This window comes from Dermacentor silvarum, chromosome 11 (genome assembly GCF_013339745.2).
Source record: "Dermacentor silvarum isolate Dsil-2018 chromosome 11, BIME_Dsil_1.4, whole genome shotgun sequence".
Lineage (NCBI taxonomy): Eukaryota > Metazoa > Arthropoda > Arachnida > Ixodida > Ixodidae > Dermacentor > Dermacentor silvarum.
Genome location: NC_051164.1, coordinates 120,805,442 through 120,817,284, shown reverse-complemented (window position 1 = coordinate 120,817,284; position 11,843 = coordinate 120,805,442).

Genomic DNA, 11,843 nt, shown 5'->3' with positions numbered 1-11,843 from the left:
ATGACGAAACTGGTTGTTTACTGGGCGAACCTGTGCCCGCAAAAGCAAGCTACACTCGAAGCACAATGAAAGCGGCGAACACAGTCGGCGGTCGTCGAAATCTGATCAGCGGCGAGACGCGTCGGCTTTTATACCTGAGTCATCGAAGGTTCCAGATTAATCCCTGATGCCCGCGTGTCTTCCAGAAAGTTCTAGACAATTCGCGTCGGTCACACAATGAGAACATAAGCGTCGGTGAAAACAGGCAACAGAAAGAAGCATCGATAACGTTCTAGAAACTTCCGATACAGGCGCGTCCTGTGCCAAGCGATAACGTTTAACATTGTTAGCCGGTGGAAAGCGGCCACCGGTGAAAGATCAAAATGTATACGTGTCAATACCCTCCCCTTAAAAAGCATCGTCCCGATGCTACAAACACGAAAGCGAAAACAAAACCACGCGTACAGGAAGGGACAAAAATAACAAAGCAACAAAGGACCTAAGTTCGTCAGCGGGCGTAGAAAGGCTTAAGACGCACCACGTGGATGACTTCAGGTCGTGCGCGGCGCCGCTGTGATTGTGAAATACCGTCTGGCACGACCTCATAGTCCAGTGCGCCAATACGTCGGATGATCTTATATGGTCCGAAATAGCGACGTAAGAGTTTCTCGCTAATTCCTCGTCGGCGTATCGGAGTCCAGACCCAAACACGGTCTCCGGGCTGGTACTCGACGTAGCGTCGTCGAAGATTGTAGTGTCGGCTGTCGGTTCTCTGCTGGTTCTTGATGCGCAGGCGGGCGAGCTGTCGACCTTCTTCGGCACGCTGCAAATAGGTGGCAACGTCGAGATTTTCTTCGTCGGAGACATCCGGTAGCATGGCGTCAAGCGTCGTTGCCGGTTTCCTTCCGTAGACCAGGTTGAACGGCGCCATGTGCGTCGTTTCTTGCATGGCCGTGTTGTATGCGAAGGTCACGTACGGCAGGATGGCATCCCACGTCTTGTGTTCGACGTCGACGTACATTGCCAGCATGTCGGCGATGGTCTTATTTAGGCGCTCGGTGAGGCTATTCGTCTGCGGGTGGTAGGCGGTGGTCCGGCGATGGCTTGTCTGGCTGTAGCGCAGGATGGCTTGAGTTAGTTCAGCCGTGAAGGCCGTACCTCTGTCGGTGATAAGGACTTCTGGGGCACCGTGACGCAGGAGGATGTTCTCAACGAAGAATCGGGCTACCTCGGCAGCACTGCCTTTGGGCAAGGCTTTTGTTTCGGCGTAGCGGGTGAGGTAGTCCGTAGCTACGACGATCCATTTATTCGCGGACGTCGACGTCGGAAAATGCCCCAGTAAGTCCATCCCGATCTGCTGGAATGGTCGGCGAGGTGGCTCGATCGGCTGTAGAAGTCCGGCTGGCCTTGTCGGCGGTGTTTTGCGTCGCTGACAGCCTCGGTATGTCCTTACGTAATGGGCGACGTCGGCAGAGAGGCGAGGCCAGTAGTATTTTTCTTGTATCCTCGCGAGCGTGCGGGAACAACCGAGGTGTCCAGCCGTTGGGTCGTCATGGAGAGCTTGCAGAAACTCTGGACGCAATGCTGAGGGTACCACGAGGAGGTAGTTGGCTCGGAGAGGCGAGAAGTTCTTCTTTAGGAGAATGTCGTTTTGCAAGGAAAACGACGCCAATCCTCGCCTGAACACCTTCGGCACAATGACGGTCTTGCCTTCCAGGTAGTCTACAAGGCTCCTTAGTTCCGGGTCGGCTCGCTGTTGTTCGGCGAATTCGTCGGCACTGATGGGTCCCAAGAAAGTGTCGTCATCCTGGTCGTCCTGTGGCGGCAGTTCGACGGGGGCGCGAGACAAGCAGTCGGCGTCAGAGTGCTTTCGCCCGGACTTGTAAACGACGGTGATGTCGAATGCTTGAAGTCTCAGACTCCATCGTGCAAGGCGACCTGAAGGATCCTTCAAGTTAGCTAGCCAACGCAAGGCGTGGTGGTCGCTCACAACTTTAAAGGGCCTGCCATAGAGGTAGGGGCGAAACTTTGATGTAGCCCAGATGATGGCGAGGCACTCCTTTTCTGTTGTGGAATAATTTGCTTCCGCCTTCGATAGCGACCGGCTAGCGTAACTTACAACCCTTTCTAGTCCGTCAGTCCTCTGCACAAGAACGGCGCCGCGTCCTACGCTGCTTGCGTCGGTGTGGACTTCGGTATCGGCGTTTTCGTCGAAATGCGCAAGTATTGGCGGTGATTGCAGGCGTCGCTTCAGTTCTTCGAATGCTTCGACTTGCGGCGTCTCCCACTTGAACTCGACGTCGGCCTTCGTGAGGTACGTCAGTGGCTCGGCGATCCGTGAAAAGTCCTTGACGAAGCGCCTGTAATAGGCGCACAGTCCAATAAATCTACGCACTGCTTTCTTGTCGGCCGGCGGAGGAATGTTGGAGATGGCTGCAGTTTTCTGAGGGTCGGGGCGCACTCTAGACTTGTTGATGACGTGGCCCAAGAACAAGAGCTCCTCATATGCGAAGCGGCACTTTTCTCGCTTTAACGTGAGTCCGGAGGTTTTGATTGCTTAAAGAACTGTTTCAAGGCGCCACAGGTGTTCTTCGAAGCTTGAGGCAAATACAACGACGTCGTCCAAATAGACGAGGCAAGTCTGCCACTTCAAGCCTGCCAGTACTGTATCCATGACGCGTTGGAAAGTCGCAGGTGCCGAGCAAAGACCAAACGGCGTGACCTTGAACTCGAACAGTCCGTCTGGTGTTATAAAGGCAGTCTTCTCCCGGTCCCTCTCGTCGAGTTCGATTTGCCAGTAGCCGGTTTTGAGGTCCATCGACGAAAAATACTTTGCGTTGTAGAGTCGATCCAAAGCGTCGTCAATCCGTGGGAGGGGGTATACGTCCTTCTTCGTGATCTTGTTGAGGCGACGATAATCGACGCAGAAACGTAGGGTTCCATCCTTCTTCTTCACTAATACCACGGGGGACGCCCACGGACTCTTGGACGGCTGGATGAAGTCGTCGCGTAGCATTTCGTCGACTTGTTGCCTTATGGCTTCGCGTTCGCGCGCCGAAACTCGGTACGGGCTCTGACGGAGTGGGCGGACATTTTCGTCGGTTATGATGCGGTGCTTGGCGACAGGGGTTTGTCGAACTTTTGACGACGACGAGAAGCAGTCCTTGTATTGCAGGAGCAGAGCTTTTAGTTGTTCTTTCTTATGCCTGGGAAGGTTATGATTGACGTCGAAAGTTGGTTCAGGTATTATAGTCGTGGTTGCAGGTGCACTAGAATCCGTGAAGGCGAAAGCACTGCTGGCTTGTACTATTTCGTCGATGTAGGCAACCGTGGTGCCTTTGTTAATGTGCTTGTATTCGGGGCTGAAGTTCGTGAGCATGACCCTTGCTTTCCCTGCACGCAGCTCAGCTATGCCTCTAGCGACGCAAATTTCACGGTCGAGCAGTAAGTGATGATCGCCCTCGATGATGCCCTGCATGTCTGCAGGCAGTTCGGTACCGACGGAAATCATTACGCTGGAGCGAGGCGGAACGGTGACTTGTTCTTCAAGCACATTCAAGGCATGGTAACTTATGCTTGTATCCAGTGGTATCGCGTTGTACGTTGAGAGCGTTATCGACTTGGACCTTAAGTCGATGACTGCACCGTGTTGGTTTAGAAAGTCCATGCCTAGGATGACATCCCTGGAGCAGTGCTGAAGGATTATGAAGCTCGCCGGGTAAGTGCGGTTGTTTACCGTGACTCGCGCTGTGCAGATTCCAGCTGGCGTTATTAGGTGGCCTCCCGCTGTCCCGATATCGGGTCCTTGCCAGGCCGTCTTCACCTTCTTTAACTTGGCGGCGAACGCGCCACTGAAGACGGAATAGTCGGCGCCAGTGTCGACGAGAGCGGTGACGTTATGACCATCGATGAGCACGTCTAAGTCAGTAGACCGTCGTCTAGCATTACGGTTAAGTCGGGGCGTCGGATCACGGCTGCGTCGGCTTGCTCCGCTGCTGCTACGTCGCGTCGGCCGGTCTCCTTGCGGCGGCGAAGTGCTGTCAAGGCTGTTGCTAAGCGGCGTGCTGATATCTCGTCGTGATGATTCGCGAATCGTCGTCGTCGTCGGCGGCGGCGGAGGATCTTCGGTATTGCGTCGTACAGCAATCGCACCTCCATCGGTTGCTGCCTTTAGTTTCCCAGGTAAGGGCTGGAAGATCGGCCCCGGCTGGGACCGGTGCACTGACGGCGATGCGGCGAGATGTAGCGGCCTGGTGACGGCGAGCGTGAGGGTCGTCGGGGTTGCCACTGGGCTCCGGCGAGGTAGTCGGCGATGTCGCGTGGTCGTTCACCCCGCACTGGACGCGGCGCGTTGACGGCGAACCCTCGTAGGCCCATCTCGCGGTATGGGCATCGGCGGTAGACATGGCCGGCTTCCCCGCAGTGATAGCAGAGCGGGCGGTGGTCGGGGGCGCGCCAAATGTCCGTCTTCCTTTGGTAACTGCGCTGGGCGACGGGCGCGCGTTCTGGCGGCGGCGGCGGTGGACGACGGAACTGCGGCGTTACGGGGCCCTGGCGCGAGCGCGGCGGGGGGCCTTGACGACGGGCGACGGCGGCGTAGGTCATCGCTTCCGGCTCGGGTTGCGGCGATTCGGGAAGTCCTAACGATTGCTGGATTTCCTCCCGCACGATATCGGCGATGGAAGCAACTTGAGGCAGCGACGACGGTAGCAACTTCTGCAGCTCTTCGCGTACTATCGCCCTGATGGTGTCTCGTAGGTCGTGGGAGAGTCCTTGGACTTCGGCGTACTGTGGCGTCGAACGGCGATTGTATTGCCGGTTGCGCATGTCCAGTGCTTTCTCGATCGTCGTAGCCTCCGAGAGAAAGTCCCGGACTGTCGTTGGTGGATTCCGCACCAGCCCGGCGAATAGCTCCTGCTTAACTCCCCGCATCAGCAAGCGAACTTTCTTGTCTTCTGGCATAGCGGGGTCCGCGTGCCGGAATAATCGAGTCATTTCTTCAGTGTACATACCGATGCTCTCATTCGGGAGCTGTACACGGTTTTCCAACAAGGCTGCAGCTCTTTCTTTACGGACGACGCTCGTGAAGGTGTCCAGGAATGCGGCTCGGAACAGGTCCCAGGTTGTTAGTGCACGCTCCCTATTCTCGAACCAGGTTCTGGCGCCGTCTTCAAGCGAGAAGTAAACATGGCGCAGCTTGTCGTCGCAGTCCCACTTGTTGAACGTAGCGACTCGGTCGTATGCCTCCAGCCAGCTTTCGGGGTCTTCACATGGCGATCCGCGGAAAGTCGGCGGCTCCCTGGGTTGTTGCATCACGATTGCAGATGTTGGCGCAGGGGCTGTCATGGTAGCTGCTGCCGAGGTCAGTGACTTTTGTCCTCTTGGTCGCTGTGGTCTTCTCGGGAAGTAAGTCCGTACTCCGGCAGAAGTCCTTGCTGCCTACGGCTAGCTCGCTGGTCCTTGGCGACGTTGGCGCTGTCCTCCGGTTTCGGGCTTGGATCACGGCTTTGCGGGGGCGTTCGCTGCATGAACGCACTAGCACCTCCACCAGATGTCACGTAGTAGTGACGCTGAAGTAAACAGTAGTAAAACTGTGTATGACGAAACTGGTTGTTTATTGGGCGAACCTGTGCCCACAAAAGCAAGCTACACTCGAAGCACAACGAAAGCGGCGAACACAGTCGGCGGTCGTCGAAATCTGATCAGCGGCGAGACGCGTCGGCTTTTATACCTGAGTCATCGAAGGTTCCAGATTAATCCCTGATGCCTGCGTGTCTTCCAGAAAGTTCTTGACAATTCGTGTCGGTCACACAATCAGATAACATAAGCGTCGGTGAAAACAGGCAACAGAAAGAAGCATCGATAACGTTCTAGAAACTTCCGATACAGGCGCGTCCTGCGCCAAGCGATAACGTTTAACATTGTTAGCCGGTGGAAAGCGGCCACCGGTGAAAGATAAAAATGTATACGTGTCAATATGTTAGTGCGTCTGTGAGGTGCGTGTGTGCAGACACAAGGCCCTCATAGCTTTTGCTTGATAACGAACCCTGCATGACCAGCCGTGCTGGCTCATAAGCTACTGCACTTCGCTGTTGAGCAAATGTTCGCGCCTTTAAGCTGTCGCAGTTATGACGCAGTTCACACTTTAGATGGATGCCGAATAATAAGCCACACACTATGTTTTTGTGATGCACGTACTATCCATGAAGTCTATTTCGTTTTCCAACACCGTCGCAATTGCGAGCCATTACAGTCATATGCCGTCATTAAGATTTTGAGTGACCTGTTAGGTTTCTGAAACAGCCTAACGTTAAAAGACAGGAAGAAAGCGGTGTGTATCTGAGAGCGAACGGGGATAGCCGATATTCTAGTAGACATTAAGAGGAAAAAATGGAGCTGGGCAGGCCATGTAGTGCGTAGAATGGATGACCGGTGGACCATTAGAGTACAGAATGGATACCAAGAGAAGGGAAGCGCAGTCGAGGATGGCAGAAAACTAGGTGAGGTGATGAAGTTAGGAAATTTGCAGGCGCATGTTGGAATCAGCTAGCGCAACACAGGGGTAATTGGAGATCGCAGGGAGAGGCCTTCGTCCTGCAGTGGACATAAATATAGGCTGATGATGATGATGATGATGATGATGATGATGATGAACTTGTCAATATGCGAGACCCATCATCCACAAACGATTTCACTGACCTCCTTGCGTTAGAAGCATTCCAACCTCCCATCGCGGCAAGCAAAAATTCATTGAAAGATGGCTTTGGTTGCTGCAGCGAACGAGATATACGAAAGAGGGTCAGCCTCAAAAATAAGAGCGAATAAGCAGTCACTGTATTTGTTTTGACTGACTGTGGCAATAACTAAATCCAGCGGGGAGATGTTGGTAGCTTTATCATGTCTTCGACACGACTGACTCGCAATTCAGATAGACGGGAAGGTCTCCGCGGTGACGGGTTTGAAAAATGAGACTATTTGTAAGCGCATGGGTTTCTTTTCAGTCGATACGGCAAAGTGAACTGCAAAATCCTTGGTGTCCTCTCCAGGCTTTTCTCCCATGATCGGGTGCAGAAAGGATTCGCCAGCAAGTGCTTCGTTTTGTGCGTAAGCCATTTTGCAGATGATATTTTGAGTGCATGTAGTCGAGGAAAGCAGAAAGATAACGCTTCATTGGCAGCCAGCTTACAAGAGCATTTGAATACAATGAAAGAAGTGTGTATGAACTTAAGTTACGACATGCGGCACCTACGTTTAAATCAGGGCTAAAGAAATTGGTGCTCTTTTTTGCTTGGAAACGACGACGGGGTCTGTTCGTTATCTGAACCTAGCCTTGAAACGTTTGCCTGAGCGAAACAACAACTGCACAAATGTGGTAATGTGTTAGTCTTCCTTATTTGTATGTTTTCTTCTCGCTTCGTGTTTCTGCACTACACTAATCCTTCTCAAAAGGAGGTGGGTTATGTGCAGTTTCCTTTTTTTTATGTGATCGAGTTTCTCAATAGCGAAGTCTGGCAGTGTACAACATTTCTGGATTCCATTTTGCCGAATGTATTCGGAGCTGTAAAAGGGCAGCAGTGTGTAGCCTATATTCAGAGAGACAATACTTTAAAAGCGTTGAATGTTGGGCTAGTTGGTATTTTGATGTGAGAACCATCTTGAAATAGCGCGCAACGGGACGCACAAAAGAAAGGAAGACGAACACTGGCGCCAGTGTTCGTCTTCCTTTCTGTTGTGCCGTCCCGTTGCGCGCTATTTCAAGATGGTTCTCATGTCAGAGAGACAAGTTCCGCTTATTACTATAGGTGCATTTGGAGGCAGAAACATTTTATGTCCCTTTTTTTGTGGCCAATTATCTGAAATGACACTTTATACTACCTGTATATTTTGTTATTGCTTCATATTCGGGATCGTTTATGCGTTGTGGAGTGGAATATTTTGAAGTAAGAGATATCTTATCATTTTACTGTAGTGGTGGCTATTACATTTCACATGGTAAGGATACAAACATACTAATACGAGGTAAAAAGAAATGTGAAAGCTTCAGAATGCCGCAACAAGCTGTGCTACACAAGATAGAAAGTCCAGAAGAGCTGGAGGTGTGTATAAGGTTGCACCGTTGTCGAAGATGTACAGGCGCATATATTACAGTGGAAGCTGTCATGGGCTGATTCCAAAAGCTGTTTCGGTTCGCGATGGTGCCCGCCGCCTCCGCCGCTGGTGACCGTAACCGGTATCGCCGGAATTGCGAACAAAAGTACCAGGTCCCCGCCGGGATCGAACCCTGGCCCGCTGCGCGGGAGTCGGATACTTCACCACTGAGCCACACAAGCGCTTGCTATCAGGCAGCGGAACAATGCCCTATAAACGCACCCTAAGCAGGCGCGCAGCCGCAGACGACCCGAGCCTCCGCCAGTATGGTGGTGCCATCTAGTTAAGGCGCCTGCAAACGCGGACGTGCGCAGGCGCAGACGACGAGATGCGATTCAGACGAGGCGCGCAATAAGCGCGATCCCGAACCTCCGCCAGTATGGTGGCGCCATCGAGTTAAGGTGCCTGCAAACGCAGCGTGCATATAGCAATTGCACGCTGCATGTAACTGGACCTGGTTAACTCAAGCAGGCTAGGTGACTATATAGCCAGTTTTGAAGGTTTCAATAAACAATCAAGATCATCATCAACAATTTCGACGTACCGTGCCAAGGATCAAGGGATGTGAGATGTGCGCCGCGTATTCTGGATACCTCTTCGGTACACGTTATGACGTCTCTGCAAGGTACGAACCACAGCAAGAAGCGAATCGTAGCGCTACATGCGCGGCTACAACCAGGCATCATCGGGCTCAGCAGACTGCTGTGCAGAGAGCATAACAAGCCGCATCTCACCGTCGACCCCGGGTGGACAGTTTAGATTGTTCTCGTCAAAACCAGGCGAAGAGACTTTGCCCCGAAGGCCCTGTTGTACGTGGTGCCGAAATTGGTGCTATACTCTTGAGCTGCTCCACTAGCTTACGCTGTGACTGTGCTGCGTGTGCCGCGCAGGCCTTTCACTTTTATTTAAATAGTTCTTACTGTAATAATATATGCAAATTTCGTGTGACTGTATGTGGAATATTTTTTCTCGTGGGAGAAGGAGTAAGCGATACGATTTGCTGCGAAGAGCCCACACTAAATATGCACATCAATGAAAACGTATCTGTGTTCTTTACCTTGCCTAAGTGGCTTGTAAGAATGTCTAGCCAGCAGCTGCGGTTCATCAACTTTCTGGCGTTTTTATAATATATATATATATATATATATATATATATATATATATATATATATATATACTATCTCGTTCGCTTTTTCCCTCATTCCGGGAAGCATTCTGAGTGCCGCGTATGCACGGCACATCTGCATTCTGGTTGGAGCGCCTGCAAATTCTGCGAAAGAAAAATGACTTCTTCATTGGCGTGCTTCTCCTTAAAACAATTATGACCGCCTGTGCGGTTCCTCATGAGTTTCCATTTGGAGTAAAACTACACACTCGCACAGCATGCCTAATGGTAACGCGCATTTACCTGTCGTGTAGCGCAGCAATTTCTGCGAACCTGCTTCGCTAATTAACCCGTTCTATCGTGCGTGAGCAGATTAGTCTGCAACGCGGTCTCTATGCCGAGTTTGGCTGACCCGACAGCCGCCTACAAATGTACGGCTTAACGCATGAATAATATGCATCTGGCTTCGTACTCCTTTCTGCACCGAGCAGCCGCGACAGCGCATCACTGCCTTCCGCTATTACGCAGGTCCGACGATGTCAAAAATGAGACTTAGATGCCAACGTTGCTAGCTCAGCGGAATACAATGCGTCTTCAAAATGTACGAGCTGCTATTATTCCGCTAATGCTCTTACGGGGCTGTCGTGAATGCGCAACGTGTTGTTCTGAAGATGAGCGGAGAGCTTAATAAAAATCGGGCCCCTCGGTTCCCTTTCTTCTCGTTCATTACATAACGAGCTCTTGAATCCGGCAACATTGATGCCTTCAGGTAGCATATGTGGGTTTACTGACCAGTTGCCATCACCCAAAAAGATAACGTGCTCGTGACGCCTGCGGCAGAAAGGATGTTCCACATCCACCCCTAGGCTTGGGAGTGGTGGCGCTGGCTAACACTCCCAGGGTTAGATCTAGTTGTAAAACATAAATACCCCAGAAAGTGGATGGAAAAGCGGCTCCGCGGTAGTTCAATGGTGAGAGCATCGCACGCATAATGCGAAGACGTGGGTTCATTCCCCACCTGCGGACAGTTGTTTTTTAATCCGTTTTCATTTCCGTTAATTTATTATTTCTTTAATTCAATTACTAAGTACAAGTAATTTGCCCTATGTTATCCTTGGTGTCATTGTTTGTTGGCTTCTTATGATATATATATATATATATATATATATATATATATATATATATATATATATATATTGTTACAGTGTATTATATATATGTGTAACAATATATTAAAGTATACGTACACATGGATACACATATTAACGCTTACATATGTACAGATACGTCCACGCATGTAAACATACGCCACATATATACTGTAAATTTAAGTACAACGTAGTTGTAGATGGTCAGTGACCTGTTGTAAAGATACGGATGGATAGGTTATGTCGACAATGGTGGGGGGAGGCCGCCATGCGAAGAAAAAATGAGGCTAAAAATGTTGATGTTCGCGAACGTGGTCGTGGAACCTGCAGCGACTGGCTGGTCCGGTGTGATATGCGCGATGCGGGCGTGATATCGGGTGTTTGATGAAGGGTAGGACTGTAAAGAACTTGTGGTGAACACAGAGGGAAGCGATGCGCCGACGTAAAACGAGGTCTGGAAGCCCAGATAGTAATTGCAGTGACGTGACGCTGATGTCATATGAATATGAAGAATGGATTAATCATTATTATTATTCAGTTATGCATTGACTAGTACGCAAGCAGTGAGAAGATGAACATTATAGTAGGCACCCAGAGACACTGAGGCAGGATCACGAGTGTAAATTCCGTTTAGGGTGTACGGAAATAGCGAAGAATAAGTCGCCAACATTTTTTGCTTGGAGTTTGCTTTAAAAAAATAAAGAATGCGCGCACCGCGGCGCGCGATGCGTAATTTTTCACAAGTATAAAAGGCGTAAAGAGCAGTGGGCTCAGCAGACAGCTCGCAAATCTGAAAAAAAAGAGAGGAAAAATATATGGGTGCATTACGATTGACAAAAAAAAATGAATCTTTGATAACCCGCTCGGTCGTCAAATGATCACATTGCCCCGCACGTGACTACCTGCACCTCTGTTAAGGCCGCACGACCTTTTACTTTACTTTATTTTAATCTTACGTACACACCGTTTTATCACCATCATGCTTCCAGGGGAGCTGCCAGCGAAACCCGATAAGAGAGAACGTATAGTTCAGGCGCTGAGCGAAGGCTTTGCCCGTAGAGAGAGAGAGAAAGAAAGATAGACGAGCGGACGAGGGAGGATGTAGAGGCGCGCAATCAAACTGCATGTATGAAAAGCTTTCGTGGGCTAAGGTTAAAAAAAAAAACAGAATGGTTAAACAACAAAAAAGAGAAGTTAGATGGCGCTGAAGTCGTCAAGGGCGAGCCTGGAGACTGGGTTTTAAAGCCGCCAGCGGCGAAAACAAGCTGCATTGCAGCTCAGGAGCGGCCATAGAAGACGTGCTGCCGAGAAAATGGAGCATCAGGAAATAAAAAAAAAGAAGAAACTGAATTAAAGAAAGCAACAAATAGGAGGAAGATGCTTAGCGAGCTGTGAGCTTGGAAGTGGGAGGAACTTCAGAAAGAAGGCGCGCGCTTTTTGCGAGAGGAAATTGGCCCCTGGGT